The following is a 16220-nucleotide window of genomic DNA, read 5'->3' on the forward strand; positions in this document are numbered from 1 at the left end:
AATAGGCCCTACTTCTTAAAGGGTCCACACTATGATACTATCTCCACATAAGGGAAGGAGTTTTCAACTTGTGAGCCTTTCAAGGATAAACTACATCAAACTGTAGCAATTATCTTTCATGTTTCCCAATTCAGTTTGTAATTCTACACTGTTCTGTGGTGATGATTCATAAAAAAAGAGCTTAAAGACCTATTGTTGGCTGCTACAATAGAGAGGTTCATGGTAGCCATAAAAGTAGTTGGACCCTGCCCCTAAGGTGGTGCAGATATGGCTGCTGTGTCACATGTGTGTCAGTAGGTGGCAGAGAAAAGAGAGGCTGTACCTCGACTCAGTATTCTAATCTATGAATATCGGGATGATTAGTAGCCTAACATTACCTGAAACAAGCTAGCCTGAGACAACCACCAGGATGGCACCAGTCAGGTACTTCCAGGACAGAAGCAAGCCAGAGATTCTACCTCAGTCCCACAGGAGTGAGCCTGAGACAGACAACTCTTGTAAGGGGTCACTTAGGATGGTTGGGGGAGGAGTGAGTCCAAGATTACCACCACATCAGCACCATGGGGCCCAGCCAGGGAGCTAGCCTGAGATGACCACCAGCCCTGTGCAGCGCAGGCCTGGGAATGATAGGGACAGACCATGTCCGAGATGACTTTTGCCTGGCGCCATAATACACAATGCATGAGAGGGACATAGCACTCCTGAGACCACTCCATACCCTCAGAGACCCTGGGTACTACTAAGAGGAATAGGTAAGTAGTAAAGAAATGGAAGAGAAAGAGTAAAATAGGATGTAAACATAGTGAAGAGAGGCACAACTGGAACGTGGAGGGTAATGATGAACAGCCTGATGTGAGTAGCAAGTGATGCCACCTGGGGCTATGGCTGGGTCCTGGCCAGTGCTGCCACTGGGGACCACATCTTAGTCCATGACTCTGCAGCAGCAGGAATCTGTTACCACCAAAGGCCAGACAGATGTTGTTAGTGGTTATTTTATAAATGTTTCAGTTTTCTCTTAACCTGGATAGCTCTGAAATAATTGGGACAGGATTATTTTACTTATTCATTTAACAGCTTTAAGGCACAACAATGGAACACTATGAATCTATTTTAATCCTCTAAACTAATCTGGCTACCTCCCAGAAAAAATCCCTGACATACTTGCATTTTATGGCTTTCTCTGTTCCAGCTGTTTTCTTGTCATGTCTCCTGGACCTCATGGCTGAATTCCTATTTCCTCTCTTTCCCTTCTCCTCCCCTGACTGGTGGTAGACCACAAAGAGGGCCAGTATTTTCCTTATATACAAGAGTCATCAGCCCCAATGTCTAAGAACCATGACAAATCTCAGCCCAAGTTGTTATATGAGCCTCATTAAGAGGAAGGTGTCACCAGGCTTTCAAAGCACAATTCATCACTTCTTTTAAAATTTATTTGGGCAGTTTGATTTGTTTTTCCAGAGTCACCCACTTCCCTGAGCCCATGTAAGCAGAGTACCCCTTTGTCTTCAAATTCTTCCACAGAAATAATTTTTCCACCCAAAGAAGCCTAACCTCATCCTCATAATTAGCTTTAAATAAGAGAAATTGTCCCCCTGTGAAACAGGACTTGGTGAGGATAAACCAGTGTGAAGGAGTGAGTCAAGTGCCTGCCAGATTTTCCACAAGGGAAAGGACATAAGGTGAAGTAGGGTCATACTTAGAAGTACTTTCTTTTAATTCCTTAACAATTTTAAAGGAGATAGTTTCCTATACTGGATCTCCATTATCCATGCTTACTATTGGAAAAAGCATCAAAATTTCCCCTTTTTCTCTTGCCTTCTGCACTGCTTGAAGAATATGGCACTGAGGGGGTCTCATTTTCTTCTCCCCTTTCTTAGGCTTAGGAGGAGGTTGTATAAGAGGGGACAAGTCAGGACTATGATATTTAGCTGCTTCCTACTCTAATTCATATTCATCTCTACTATCTAAAGGCTCTCCATCCTCATCATTAGAGGTGGAGGAAGTTTCTACTGAATCTAAAGTATCCTGGGAAGGAGGTGTTTTTGATTCTTTAGCAGTTTGTTTCTTATTAGTTTGTTTTTTTAGCAGTTGGTTTGGATAACAGAGGAATATCTTCTTTCCTAACATTTTCTATACTATAAACAGTGCTGCAGTTCCTCTGGGCCCCTTTGTCTGCGTGGAATGGGTCTCTAGTCACAGATGGGCAAAGCGTTGGATGAAATGACAGACAGATGCACACAGGAGAGGTTGTGTAGAATCTGAATATAATTTGTCAAATTGAGCATCAAACTTTTTATACAGAGGAAAATAGGGAAGTTGGGTGACACACCAGCAAGGTACAAAGAGGTTACTGAATTCTTACACAAAACAGAGGAATACAAACACAGAAGGTCTGACAGGAACCACCTGGGATAGAATTCATTGTTAACAATTGGGATCAAAAAGAGCTCCACCTAAGGTCCACTTAATCTTAGAAGCCAGGGTCAAGGGCTTTGTGCCCTTGCCATAGTTCCTATTTTAGTCTATTGTATAGTCCACCTTCCCCCTAGGCCATTGTAAATATGTGTGTATGGGTGTAACTCAGCTATCTATAGTTCTAAGTATCTACTCTGGTTCCTCCTTAGGTCTCAAACTCCCTTCTTCCTAGATGATGGTAAATTCCTGTGTAGGGCAGTGACTTAGCTTTTATTCAAAATACCAGAGGCAATTCTGAATGTCACTGAATAGGCAACATTCTTACTGAATTCCAAGCCCATGGTCAGCTCAAGGACTTTCTAGGACATTGGAACACTGGTGAAGGCTTAGCTATATCAGAATTCAATCTTAAAAGGCACTTATAATAAGATAATACTAAAAGAGAGCACGTGGATCCATACACCAGACTAACTCGGGAATTGGGTATGAGTATATGGTTGAATGAGAATGCAAAACTCCAGGAGGTGAGCTTCCTTGAAACTCTCTGCCTTGTGAGTGGCTTTTAGGCCACACAGTCTGCCAAGCTGACTCAACCAGAGTGAGTGGCAAAACCGAACTTGCTGATAAACTGGGCAGGTCTGTTATTTCAGCATGGGATAGTGCTTGTTTTACTACAAATCAGAACATAACTACATTCTCTGGAATCTGTCCTTCATCCTCCTCATCCTTATGTTCCAGGATCCAGGTTTTCATATCCTTTCCTTCCCTTTTCTATGTTGCCTCATACAAGGTCCCTTTATCAGGTAGTCAAGGGCTCACAGAAGAACAAAGTGGAGAAAATCAGACAGCTGCTGTTTGTCAAAGTGAATTCCCTTTTAAGCAATAACTACAAAGAATCTTTTAATATATAGATCTATCATTGGATTCAGCTTGACCTATAATAAACCTATAGAACTATAACACTATCACTTCCTACCTATCCTTTATCAGCACTTGTCTTTGGCCAAGGGAACCCTGTCTCTCCAGGTAAGGTCCTTTCCAGATTGACAACAATAGGAGAAGGGAAGAGGGCTTACCCAAATCTTTCAATTCTGAGCTCCACTTTGGGCGCCATTTTCTGTTGGGCTCCAGCCTCAAGACAGAATCAGAGTTCTCAACTGGAAGCAGGGATATCTGGAAGGCACATAATAAATATTCACAGACTACTTTTTGGGTACAAACTGGCAGGCATTTTTTCAAGTCTTAAAGTTTCTCTCTCTTCTCCTTCATTCTCTGTTCTCTTTCTCTCTTGCTCGCTTTACTCACAGATTGAACTGCAAATACTCTGTATTTTCCTGTGCACTCTGTTTTTCTCCTGTGCACTTTTCTTTTCTCAAACTCCCACACTCCTACACACCTTTATGCATTCCTCTTTCACTCACACACTCTTCATATATATATATATATATATATATCTCACACATACCACATGCACTCTCCATACACACCTCACATTCACTCTTCACTCATTCGTCACATGTTCTTCTCATGCTCTCCCAATTTGCTCTTCACAAGCTCACTACTTGCTCTCTTGCCTATCTCTTGCCCCAGTCTTTTACTGATACTCCAAAAGCAGGTTTAAAAAAAAGACATTATATAATCATTGCCAAATCAAATTTAAAAAACTAATCACCTCCCACTGTCGGACTAAAGGAGTCCCGAGTCCTCTCTGCCACAGGGCTCCAGCCACTTGGGGAGGCAGGATGTGGGAGTTTTGACCGCACTTACCCCACGCAGGTACCCTGGCAAGTGTCCGGCTATGGGAAGCCCGCTATAGGATGCCACTCCGGGGATGGGGTGGAGGTGGGGAGTACAGGCCTGAAGGGAGGACGGGGCCATCTGGTTCTCATGCTCTTGGGTACTCCAGGCACCAGTGGATGCCGTTGAAGAGCTGAGAACCCAGTGGGGGTCCTTGGGCTGGATCTAGCCCAGGGCTAAAGGGGAAAAGAGGTGAGAGCTCTGACTGGGTCCTATAGGATGAGAGTTCTGTGGGTGGCTGGCTTGTTGGCCTTGGCTGGAAGTGCTAAGAGGCCTTCCACAGGAGATTAGGTGGCCAACTCTTTAGGTGAAAGCCTTATCTATTGTTCCCCATGGCACATCCAGATGAAAAGAGACAGTCCATAGTTTTAAGGAATTTATTGTCATGGTGGAGAGTGGCGATGAGTAAAATCAAATCCCACTTTCTCAGGGCGGGCCTGAGGTTAAATACCTTTTGTAGGGAGGAGTGTTTGAGAAGGGAAGTTTATTTGCTAAACCCCCGGGCCTTTAAGTACCATATTAAAATGGAGCTCTGTCTTGAAGCTACATGACCTGTGGTCATGTCCTCTACTTGTGGAACGGTGTGGGGCATTGCCCTTATATGACTGGTGGGCACAAACCTATGGAGAGCTGTGACCTCATGCCAGGAGTCTGGTGTCCAGGAGCATGGCAAAATACCTACCGTTCCTTGCAGGGTTATCGACTACAGGTCAACGGGGTTTCAAGCCTGTGCTTGACCAGGGACCAGGCTGTCTATCACAGCCCTACATCCCACAGAGAACCAAGAATTACAATTGTTCTCCAAAGTTGCAAACTTTCCATATTCCTAGGCCTGTAGCCAAAATAATAATAATTGTAAACGTGTCATTATTTAAACATTAACTTTTGACTTATTATACTTCAGAGCTCAGAGCTCTGAGGCCAGCTACTTGCATTTTCCTGTGAAGCTCCAATGACAAATGACATGGGCAAAGCTACAAGGCAGTGGCCGGAAAGAATCAAGTTAACCCTTAACTCAATAGTTCCGCTAGCTTTCTGCTTCTGCACATTGCCACAACGACTCTCCTAAGAGTCCCAGTGTTTTGACTTAGTTTTACAAGAATAAGATTTTACATATTCTATACTTGCTTATCCAGGAACCACTCTCAAATGTTGTACAAAACTTATTTCATAACTTTAATAGTTTTTTTCCTTTCTTGTGGTCCCAGGGTTGGCTCTAATTCATTTTTTAATATTTTTGCCAAACTTTCTTTGCAAGTCAAACATTAATCTTGAACTACCATTGTGCAGTTATTACATTGTTTCCGAGATGAGAACACACAGCATGCCCCTGGACCATGAGAACTGTGCTGTGCTGTGCCCCATGCCTCGATTTTTAATTGTTTGAGAACCATTATATCAAGGAACATCTAGTTTCACAGAATTCACCAGAGCAGAAGGAGAAAGTAGTAAGAAACTCAGATATAATAGAATAATTATGCACACCAAGTCCAACTAAAAAGCAGTCATGCACAAATGAACACTATACAGCCATTGTTCTGGGATAAGGTTAGGAGAAATGGGAACAACTGTTGTTACAAAGAACTGCCTTGAACTACTGAGATGTCTCCATCCCTGCCTACTGCAGGCAGTCCCTATCATTGTATGTTGTCCCAAGCATTTAAGGTTTTATTTTTTATTTATATGACTACATTGTGGCTGTTTCTAGACACACCAGAAAAAGGCATCAGATCCCTTTACAGATGGTTGTGAACCACCATGTGGTTGCTGGGAATTGAACTCAGGACATTTGGAGAGCAGTCTGTGCTCTTAACCACTGAGCCATCTCTCCAGCCCAGTTGATCAGTTCTTTATTGACCAACCAGGGAACAATGTTTACACAGCATTGAGACAGCAGATTCTCAGAATAAGGATGAAAACCAGATATGGTGGCACAGAAATCAGCATTTGAATAATACAAGGATAAACATTACCCCGGACACAATAACATTGTTCCTACAAGATGTTCCTGGTCTGGGCTGCCACCTGGGAACATATTGATGTCTGAGAGCTGTGCTGAACTGGCCCATCCCTCACCTGGGCATTGTTGGAGAGCTGGTCCTGGGAATGTGAGAACAAGAAAGCTGACCCCACCCTTTGCCAGTCGAAATACTGGAGAGAGTGGGTCTGCACATTGTGGAAGTTGCTGGTGAGCCAACCTGAGGATATGAGCATGGGAGGGCTGACCCTACCACTAGTCTTTCCATGATGTGGCAGTGCAGATGAGGGAGAGATACCCTTCTCTTCTTTGCCCCTCACCATTTATGGCAGGCAGGAAAGCTGGTCACGAGGTCACAAGAACAGGAGAGCTATCCCTGCCCCTCACCAGCTATAGCACTCCAGAAAGCAGGCCTGGTATCTTCTCTTGGCAGCAAGTAGAGATGGCCCTGGGTGTGTGTGTGCAGGGGTTTTGAGTATGAGCCAGCCCCACCTCTTGTCTTCTGTGCAGTGGTGCAGACAAGGAGAAACATTTTCCTCCCCTCTCTCATCTTTTGCCACATATGGTAGGTAGAAGAGCTTGCCCCACAGTCATGAGAATTAGAGAATTGGCCATGTCCTGAACTGACAGCAACACTAGGGGGAGTGAACCCTCTGCCTCATCTTGGCAGCAGGGTAGAGCTGGCCCTACCTAGTACAGGGGTTGCAAGGGAGGAAGCCTGAGGGCTTGAGAGCAGGAGAGCCAGTGGTCTGGCCAGATCATATACCTATCAGGACAAGATCTAGTAATTTGAATTGGCCCACCCCAATAACTACTCCATTAGTGAAATACTGGAGTGCATGAAGAGGCTCGTCCTACAGAACCAAAGCTACAGGATCTCCATGACACAGGACAACAAAGGGTTATCTGAGAGGAGTTCCAGTGATAGAGTAAGCAAAGCCAGAGGCCTCTTACAATACCAATGAATCATTGCAATTAACATTTGGAATCAAAGAAGTATGGTCAAAAGGATATACTGTGGAATGCACTGAGACACCCTACAGCATCCACTATGAGATTTATTTTTTCTCTTTTGGGGGAGAGGTTGCAAAGGTGAAGAGTGTGTCCAAGGGGGAGGGAGAGATGAGCAGGATTGGGATTCAGGATATGAAATTCATAAAGAACTAATAAAATTGTTTTTAAAAAAGTTGTTGGGGTGTCAGCAGAGTTTTGAGAGGTCTGATTCTATTCATTTTACTAAATAGTCCTAAGAAATAGGAGACTCATATTGGAAGTGAGAGACACTAAAAACTGAAGCCCCATTTAGAAGGAATTATATTCTATGGAACTGAAAAGCACAGGCGCCTTCTAAATCTCTTCTAATGTTAATATCCAAACAGTGATTCTTCACTCTACCAGAGGGAAAGATGATTTTGCACCTTGCACAATAAAAAGAATTGTTGGGAGAGACCTATTTTTAGTAAGCAGCCTTAACATGACAGCAAGCTCCTCCTCTTAAAGGGCCAGTACTTCAGCACTACCACTTCCAGAATGGACTTACCAACTCACCAACCTTTAAAAGACAAGCCACAGTCACGCAACTCATACAGAGATAACTTTAAGAAACAGTCCATGTTTCTTAAATGGATACAAATCAGTGTGGATGTGAGTTGTTTTAAGATTCTCTTTTGAAGCCCAGGCTGCCCTCAAATTCACAATTTAGTCTCCTGCCCTCCTCTTACCCCCACCTCCTGACTACTGAGATTACGTGAGTATTACTCAGTGTTCTCCAAAGTCATAGGACTTATAGCATGAATATATAGAAAGGGAAATTATTGGAATGACTTACAGGCTGCAGTCCAACTAGCCCAATAATGTGCAGCTGTGAATGGAAAGTCTAAGAATCAAGTAGTTGCTCAGTCCCATGAGGCTGGGTTACTTAGCTGGTCTTCAGTATAAGCTGGAATCCTTCAACAGATGTGCTGGCAAGTTAAGTAAAAGCAGGCAAAGAATGAACGGACACTTCCTTCTTCCATTGTCTTTATGTAAGCCTCCTTCAGAAAGTGTGGCCCAGATTAAAGGTATGCCTCAAGATCTGGATTAAAGGTCTAAATTAAAGATCTGGATTAACATCTAGACTGGGGCTGGAGAGATGGCTCAGAGGTTAAGGCTGCTCTTCCAGAGGTCCTGTGTTCAATTCCTAGTAACCACATGGTGGTTCATAACCATCTTTAGTGAGATCTGGTGCCCTCTTTTGGTCTTCAGGCATACATGTTATGTCCATAATAAATAAATAAATCCTTTTTTTTTTAAAGATCTAGATTAAAAACATGAATCATCCTACCTCAAGAACTGGATCAAAAGCTTGTGACTTCCAGTCTCAAGATTGGGTCATACGTGTATCCTGAATTTCTTGATTGTAGTTCATTCCAGGCATAGCCAAGTTGAAAACCAAGAATATCTGTCACAATCCACCCCTTGTCAACTTGACACAAATCATACCTCATGCCCAAGTGAAAACAATAACCAGGTCATAAATATACCCAACATAATATATCTATCCCTTATACAACCATAAGCATATTGTAAATTTAGAGTAGGCAAATGTTCCTTGGGAAACATCCTTTTAGAATCTAAAACTTAAATGTGATAACCATTGATATGCTTTTAATTGATGCTAAAGAAATTGAAAGAAAATACAAATATCTGTACAAATGCATTCCTAACAAAATAAAACAGAAGCACTCATGTCAATTATAATCCTTGTTTCAGCAACTGGTCATGTGTCCTTAGATGGTATTTATAACTACCTAACTCTCCTACCTAGTCAATATTTCTTCCACTCTGTAAGCACCTCAGTTTGGTTCTTTTCCTGGAGGAATGACCCATACCTTCATTCCTGATGGATCTATGCCCTTTGTCATCCTGCTTGGATTGGGCTGTTGTAGTTTCCCAGTGACTTTTATCACAGGACATAGTAGTACTAAGAGATGCCCTAAATGATCTCCTGCACTCCAGACATAATCCTTCTTACCTCCATTGTGAAGAGGCAATCCAATTTCCCCATGGCAATCTGGGTCTATCACTCCTCCTAACACTGTTATTCTCTTTTTAGCCTGTTGGTTTAAGGGCATTTAGAAGCTCAAAGTGACCAGGGGGAAATCCGAGCTTCCAGTTCAATGGAATGTCTGTTGTGGCTTCTGACTGGAGCACTTCCCCCTCTGGAACCCAAACTTCTAGGCCCCCTGAACTTAGGGTTTTGATTGTGGGAGTAGGAAGCAAAACCTTCCTAGTAGGTCACTAGAAGAAATAGTAAGTGGAATGATTCCCTTTTCTACTCCTTGATTCCTAGACCCATAAATCCTTGCTATGAGAGAAACTGTACCATATATTAGACACTGATTTAAAACATATACTGCCTTCTGAAGATCCATGCCCCAGCCCGCCATGCTGCTGCCACCTAAATGGCACTGTAACTGATGTTACTTTGTTGTTATTTGTTGTCTCCAAAGGGCCATTCCATCTTTCTATTATGTTGGGGCTGGCCTGCAGCTCTCATGTCTGGGTTTGAGCCTGGGAGGCAGCCTGGAGCTGAAAGAGAAGGAACCTAGGTGGGTCGAGAAATAATGTAACCAAGACATGCTAGTCTGCTCAAGGTTCAAATGTTTAATGGTGGATACACTTTATAAAGGAGGGGGGAGGCCTATCAATTCATCCTTGGAGCCCAGCTGCAGGTGATCACGTGCAGTATAGGGAGTAGTCTCCAGAATAGCTAGGCGGACTCCCAGCAGGTAGCAGCAACAGTGGCTGAACAATAGAGTGATCTAGGGAGGCAGGCTCCACCCTAGGTGATCTCCTTAGTGGCAGCAAAGTTGAGGTCTGGTTCAGCCAGCTTCAGGCTGGGTGGAGGTCACACTATCGGGACAGCTGCTGCAGGATGGTGAGGAACATGGTAAGACCAGTGCACTCCATGAATGAGCCCACTTCTCTAGCTGTGAAATGAGTTCCTTGGTCAGAAGCAATACTGTGTGGAATATCCTGACAGTGGATATGGCATTCTGTAAGTTCACGGATGGTGGTTTTCAGGCATGTTTCATCATCTCTCTTTTGTGAGGTGCTAGGCTAGATCCTAGGGACTTGTGCATCCTAGGGACAAGTACTCTACCTACTGATCTGTTTCTTCAGACCCACATGTATGAATTTTATTGGTAAGGTAAGATACTGTAATACTAGAAGTGGTTCTTTGGCAATTTATAACCTAGCCTTTATTCTAAGAATTTATCTTCATAGAGAATACATTTTTTGAACCCTTCATAGGCAAAGCATGGAGTGGAACAAATAGCACAATGTAAGCAAGACTTCCTGAAGAACTGATTATGTTTCACCAAGCAAGGTTTCTACAGGCTGGGCAATCCCAGCAAGCAGACAGCTAGATCCTAGAGCTGAGTAGGAGAGGAGGACAGAGTTGATTGTGTTTTCATATAAACAAGAGCCTGTGTCAGAGCAGGGTGTGTGTGTGAATGCTACTCTTCACTAGGCAATCAAGAGTGACTAATATTTTTGAGATGCTATCTGAGGAAAAGTATGTAGAAACATAGGGTCTGCACTTACTTTTGTCACCTCAGATTTACAGAGATATAGGATATGAGAAAAAGATATTTGCAGTGTGGGAATGGAAATTCATTGTAGATGTGGTAATATCCCCTAATTCAAGTGTTTAAGAAAGTTCTAGACTTCTGAAATACAAGGAGAGCATCATACTAAAGCTATGCTTCATAAATCTCTCCCAGGTTATTGAATGTGTGCCTTGCACAAGATTATTATAATGTAATTTCCAGGCAAGTAGGACTTGGCTTTGCTCATACTTCAGACCCGAGCATGAGGAACAATGTCAATAGTATATACTAAGAGCTCCATGTGTATTTGAGGTCTTTGATTGATTAATCAGTGGACATCAAACTTGTGATCTAGTGTCATTAAGTCAGGAATATAGTTATTTCCCAGTTAGAGTTGCTCAAAGTGTCTCGACATCATTCTACACTTATTCTCAAGTCTTGTGAAAAATAAAAGTCAAAATCGGCATTCAGAAGGCAATTCTACTTATAAATAATTCCCTTCCTTTACCTGAGACTAGGATGCTGCCCTGTGGGTGTTTATAGTACATAAGCAAGTTCTCTTTCTTTAAAATATCGCCAGCTCAGTTCTAGAATCCATAGTGACCTGTGGCTATGCAAAGGACAACCTCTGGCAAGAACTCAAGAACTCTGAGGACATTAGGCATGCTTTCACCATAAGGAAGCCTTGTTTGTAAGGGCAGGGCAGGGAGCACCTGGTTTAGTAGAGTAAATACATTTAATACTCCAGTGCTAGCTATTGTTAGGGCTGGAGAGAGCCTATATTTGAGTCATATTTAGGAACGAATACATGTATGCTTAGTATTTAGGGGTTTTCTAGTCACTATCCTTGCCAGGTTACACTAGTCATTGTATGTTCACAAAAGACATATTTGCTTGAAAGAATGGAGGTGAAACAAGGGGAATGAAATAAAAAAATCATTTTCATTAAATTTAGTAGAGTCTCATTTTCTTAGCTTAGAGCAAAAGGTTAGTTTGAACAGGCAGAGGATTTATAGATCATGTGATTTGAAGAAGTAACAGTTACTTGTTAAAACTCCTGCAGCACATAATATTCCCCTCTTAAAACAATTATTGTGTATATATGTATATATGTATGTATATGTGTGTGTATATGTGTGTGTGTGTAATGACTTGTGAGAACAACTTACAAGAGTCCAGGAGTCAGTCTCTCCTCCTATGTGGTTCTAGGAACCAAACTCAGGTCATGAGACTTGGCAGCAAGCACCTTTATCTGCTGATCTGTCTCGCTGGCCCCTGTTAGGACACTTTAATGTTAGAGCTCAGTGGCTGTGAGGACATCCATTGTATCAGCATCACCCTCATTCATCTCTGAAACTCTTAGTCTTGCAAAACTGACCTGAACCCAAAACATGATTATTCCCTCCCCAACTCCATCCTCATTGACCACCAGGCTGTTTTCTACAATTGTAAATGTGGCAGCTCTAGTTGCTCTGGTAAGTGTAGTTCTACAGCATGTCTTCTTCAGGGACTGGCTTAGTGTGTGCTACAAAATGTTCTCAAGCTTGATCTGCCCTTCCAGATGCTGGTATCTCTTTCCTTCTCAACAGTGAGTAGTAACCCATTGCAGGTCTACCTCATTGGCTTAGCGATTCATCTGCTAAAGGCTCCTTGGGGTACTTCATTGCCTGAATAACAGCATCATGCATGTGGGTTTACAGATATGCCCCTGATTCCTCAGATGTGTGCACAGAACCTTAATTGCAACATCATGTGCAATGTTATTCTTAATGTTCCCCAGAACCACCACACTGTTCCATTGTGATGGGATGAAGCCCTCTGAGCTACAAGTTAGCTCTGCCTTTGGATCCTGGAAGGAGTTACAGCTAGCTCAGAAGCACTCTGAGGCCCTCTGTGTTATTTTCATGGGGTTGCCTGCACCATCATGCCTTTTTTTCCTGTACAAAGAAGTCCACTACTTGTCAAATGAAAACTCAAAGGTGGTTCCTGAACTGCAGTGGCCAAATCTGGATTCTACCTAATATCATTGGTAAAAGGACAAAGAGTATTAATTGTGTATTAGTCAGGGTTCTCTAGAGCCACAGAACTTATGGATAATCTCTATACAGTAAGGGAATTTGTTATGATGACTTACAGTCTGTAGTCCAGCTCCCCAACAATGGTCAGCTGTGAATGGGAAGTCCAAGGATCTAATCGTTGCTCAGCCCCACAAGGCTAGTAGATTCTAACAGATGTGATGGCAAATAAATGCAAGCTGGCGACGAAGAGCGAATCTTCCTTCTTCCAATGCCCTTATGTAGGTCTCCAGGAGAAGGTATAACCCAGATTAAGGATGTGTGCCACCACACCTGGACCTGGGACTTGTTATGTCCGAGGCTGACCTTGAACTCAGAGATCTCCATGCCTCAGACTCCTGGGATTCATAGCCTCTATGTCCCAAGATCTCAATGCCAAGATCCATGTCAGAAACTTGTGTCTCCCAGCCTCAAAATCTGGATCACAGATGAGCCTTCCAATTCTGGATTGTAGTTCATTCCTGATACAGTCAATTTGACAACCATGAATAGCCATTACAAATTGTAAACTTTGCTGATTGCCCTGATACTGCATCACATTTAATCAGAGTGCCTGGTGGTTATTGAATGCCTTGAACATAGAATGATGCATTTTCATGTTATGTTTTCTAAATAAGCTTTTAGATTTATTTATTTTCACTTTCATGGATGCCCTGCTTATAAACAATACTGAAACTTAAGCAGAAAATATTGGGCTGGCGAGATGGCTCAGCAGATAAAGACACTTGCCATGAAAGTGTGAGAACTTAAATCTAAATCCCCTGAACCCTCACAGAGCCAGACACAGTAGCATGCATATATAATCTCAGCACTTCTGCAGTATGATGGACAAAGACTGGAGAATCCTTGGAACCTCATCATGGCAAACAAGAGAACACATCAAAGAAGGTGGAAGGCAAGGGACAATATCTTAGGTTGTTTTGTGACTTCAACGTGGACACTATAGCATGTTCTCACCACTCCTAGATTTGAAAAGAGTCAATATATTATGATATATTCTCATGTGGTCCCTTTAAGACCTTACACAATAAATTATCAGTAAGGCTAAAATTAGCAGGTTAATTTTCAAGCTTTATATATGCAAATTCAACTTCTGTGACAAAAAAAATTACATTCTGATTGCCATTCTTAGCTCTTCTTTGATCTCTTTGACATGGAGCTGAGTGGTTTTGAGTTTCGTCATTTGTTGTTGATTTTATTCCATCTTCATGCAGATTTCTAAATGAAATGCCTTTGACTAGACAAAATAGGTTATTATATATTAATTATTTGAAATATGTTAGGACTTCATTTATAAACAAATCTTAGTTAACATCTATGGAGATAATTTTTATTCACTTACTTTCTAAATTTGTTACTTTTCTATTTAGATAGTCCAGAGAGAAGTCTCTTGTCATTTTGGGAAGTAAGGACTTGGTTCTCGTTGCATAGCGATTTTTAGTGACTGCGTAGTAGTCTTTATGGGGAGATCAAATCTCAACTCCTTCCATGAAATCTTTATCTTCCAGTCCCATAATGGTTATGTGGTGCTGAATTCAAGACAGGTGAGACTTCTTGCCTAGCTGAGCTGTGGTGTCAGGGCTCATTCATCCTGGACTTTCAATACTTTTCTTGATTTTGATGGCCTTTTCTTAGAATGCCAATTGTACACATAAAAGAAAGTTGTTTAAGCGTGCACATCATTCAGATATAAAATAAGTAACATGTGGGCTTATTTCAAACTGATTCTCGAAGGCCCAGATCTTTGTTTCATCCTCCTAGGTAAATGTTATCATTTTTCCTGTCAAATGTCAAAAGTGTTTATTTTGATGCCTTTATCCATTTTCTCATCATTTATTGTTGGAAATAAATTTTTGTGGCATTTATTTATTTATTTATTTGTTTACTTACTTACTTATTTGAATATGAGTAAATGTGAATGCTACATTGCATATGCTGAGGTCAGAGAACAACTTGGGGCTGCGAGTTCTCTCCTTCTACCACGTGAGCCCCAGAAACTGAGCTCGAATCATGAGACTTGGCAGTGAGGATCTTTAGCCACTGACCCATTTCACTGGCTTTGTTTGTGGCTTTAGTCATCATTTTAGCTAGAGAAAAACTTACAGAATAATAAATTTAAAAGTTTGTATTCTCTCTCTCTCTCTCTCTCTCTCCCCCCGTCTCTCTCTCTCTCCTTCAGCATGGGTATATGTGTCTACATGTTACTATGCACTCTAATATATGGTTGCCTGTAAAGTCCAGAAAAGGTTCCTTGGAGCTGGAGTTACAGGCAATTGTGAGCTAGCCAATGTAAGTTCTGGGAAATTAATTCTGGTCTTCTGCAGGAGCAGCAATCACTCCTATCCACCAAGCCATCTGTGATGGTTTGTATATGCTCTGCTCAGGGAGTGGCACTGTTGGAAGGTGTGGCCCTGTTGGAATAGGTGTGGCCTTGTTATAGTAGGTGTGGCATTGTTGGAATTGGTGTGCCACTGTGGGTGTGGGCTTAAGACCCTCATCCTAGCTTCTTGGAAACCGGAATTCTGCTAGCAGCCTTCAGATGAAGATGTAGAACTCTCAGCTCCTGTGCCATGCCTGCCTGGATATTGCCATGTTCCCACCTTGATAATAATGATCTGAACCTCTGAACCTGTAAGCCAGCCCCAGTGAAATGTTGTCCTTATAAGAGTTGCCTTGGTCATGGTGTCTGTTCACAGCATTAAAACCCTAACTAAGACACTGGCCACAATACTGGGTTTATGATAATGCCATCTCATTTGATTCTGGGCTACCTAATATTATTCTTTAAATCTTTGCAAAAGTGGTAATATATAGAAGTTGTCATCATGATTTGGCTTTCTAGCTAGGAAATAAGTGTCTATGCTAGATTGGCAGGGCCAGAGAAAAAGCTACATGTCATTTGAAATTATGTTCTATGTTACCCTCTGCTTTCTCAAGTTTTTTCTACCTTTCTATTTTTGTTCTGTTCTACAAATATTTATTAGTTTTTATGACAAATGAGGTGCCAGTAGTTTATTTATACTTCTGTGCTAGGTGCCAGATGATAAAGATATATTGTAAGTAGACATTTCTGTCAAACCATAAGAAATTGGACATGGTTTCAAACCAATTTGGTAAATACACGGAGGTGGGCATAGACCCTGTAATTGACTGAGTATATTATATCAGTCAGCAGTCATGGGATTTGAAATGTTTTTTATTGAGTTATACTTTACTTTCGGGTTTTATATATTGTTTTTGTTTATAATGTCAAGGATGAACAAATTCTTCATAACAAATGGTTGACACTTTCAATCTTTGCCTTTTTTTTTTTTTTTTTGCGTAGGCTTTGAAAACCTATATTACTATCCCCAAACCTAC

General features: G+C 41.8%; 1 non-coding gene across 1 annotated transcript; it reads left to right on the top strand.

Annotated features, from left to right (window-relative positions):
• Positions 1 to 244: 244 nt before the first annotated feature.
• Positions 245 to 375, top strand: LOC115029142 (small nucleolar RNA SNORA17). Its single transcript, XR_003834710.1, has one exon. It is a non-coding gene; the product is annotated as a small nucleolar RNA SNORA17 (small nucleolar RNA).
• Positions 376 to 16220: the final 15845 nt, after the last annotated feature.

This window comes from Mus caroli, unplaced genomic scaffold (assembly GCF_978045245.1).
Source record: "Mus caroli unplaced genomic scaffold, Mus_caroli_1 scaffold_15, whole genome shotgun sequence".
Lineage (NCBI taxonomy): Eukaryota > Metazoa > Chordata > Mammalia > Rodentia > Muridae > Mus > Mus caroli.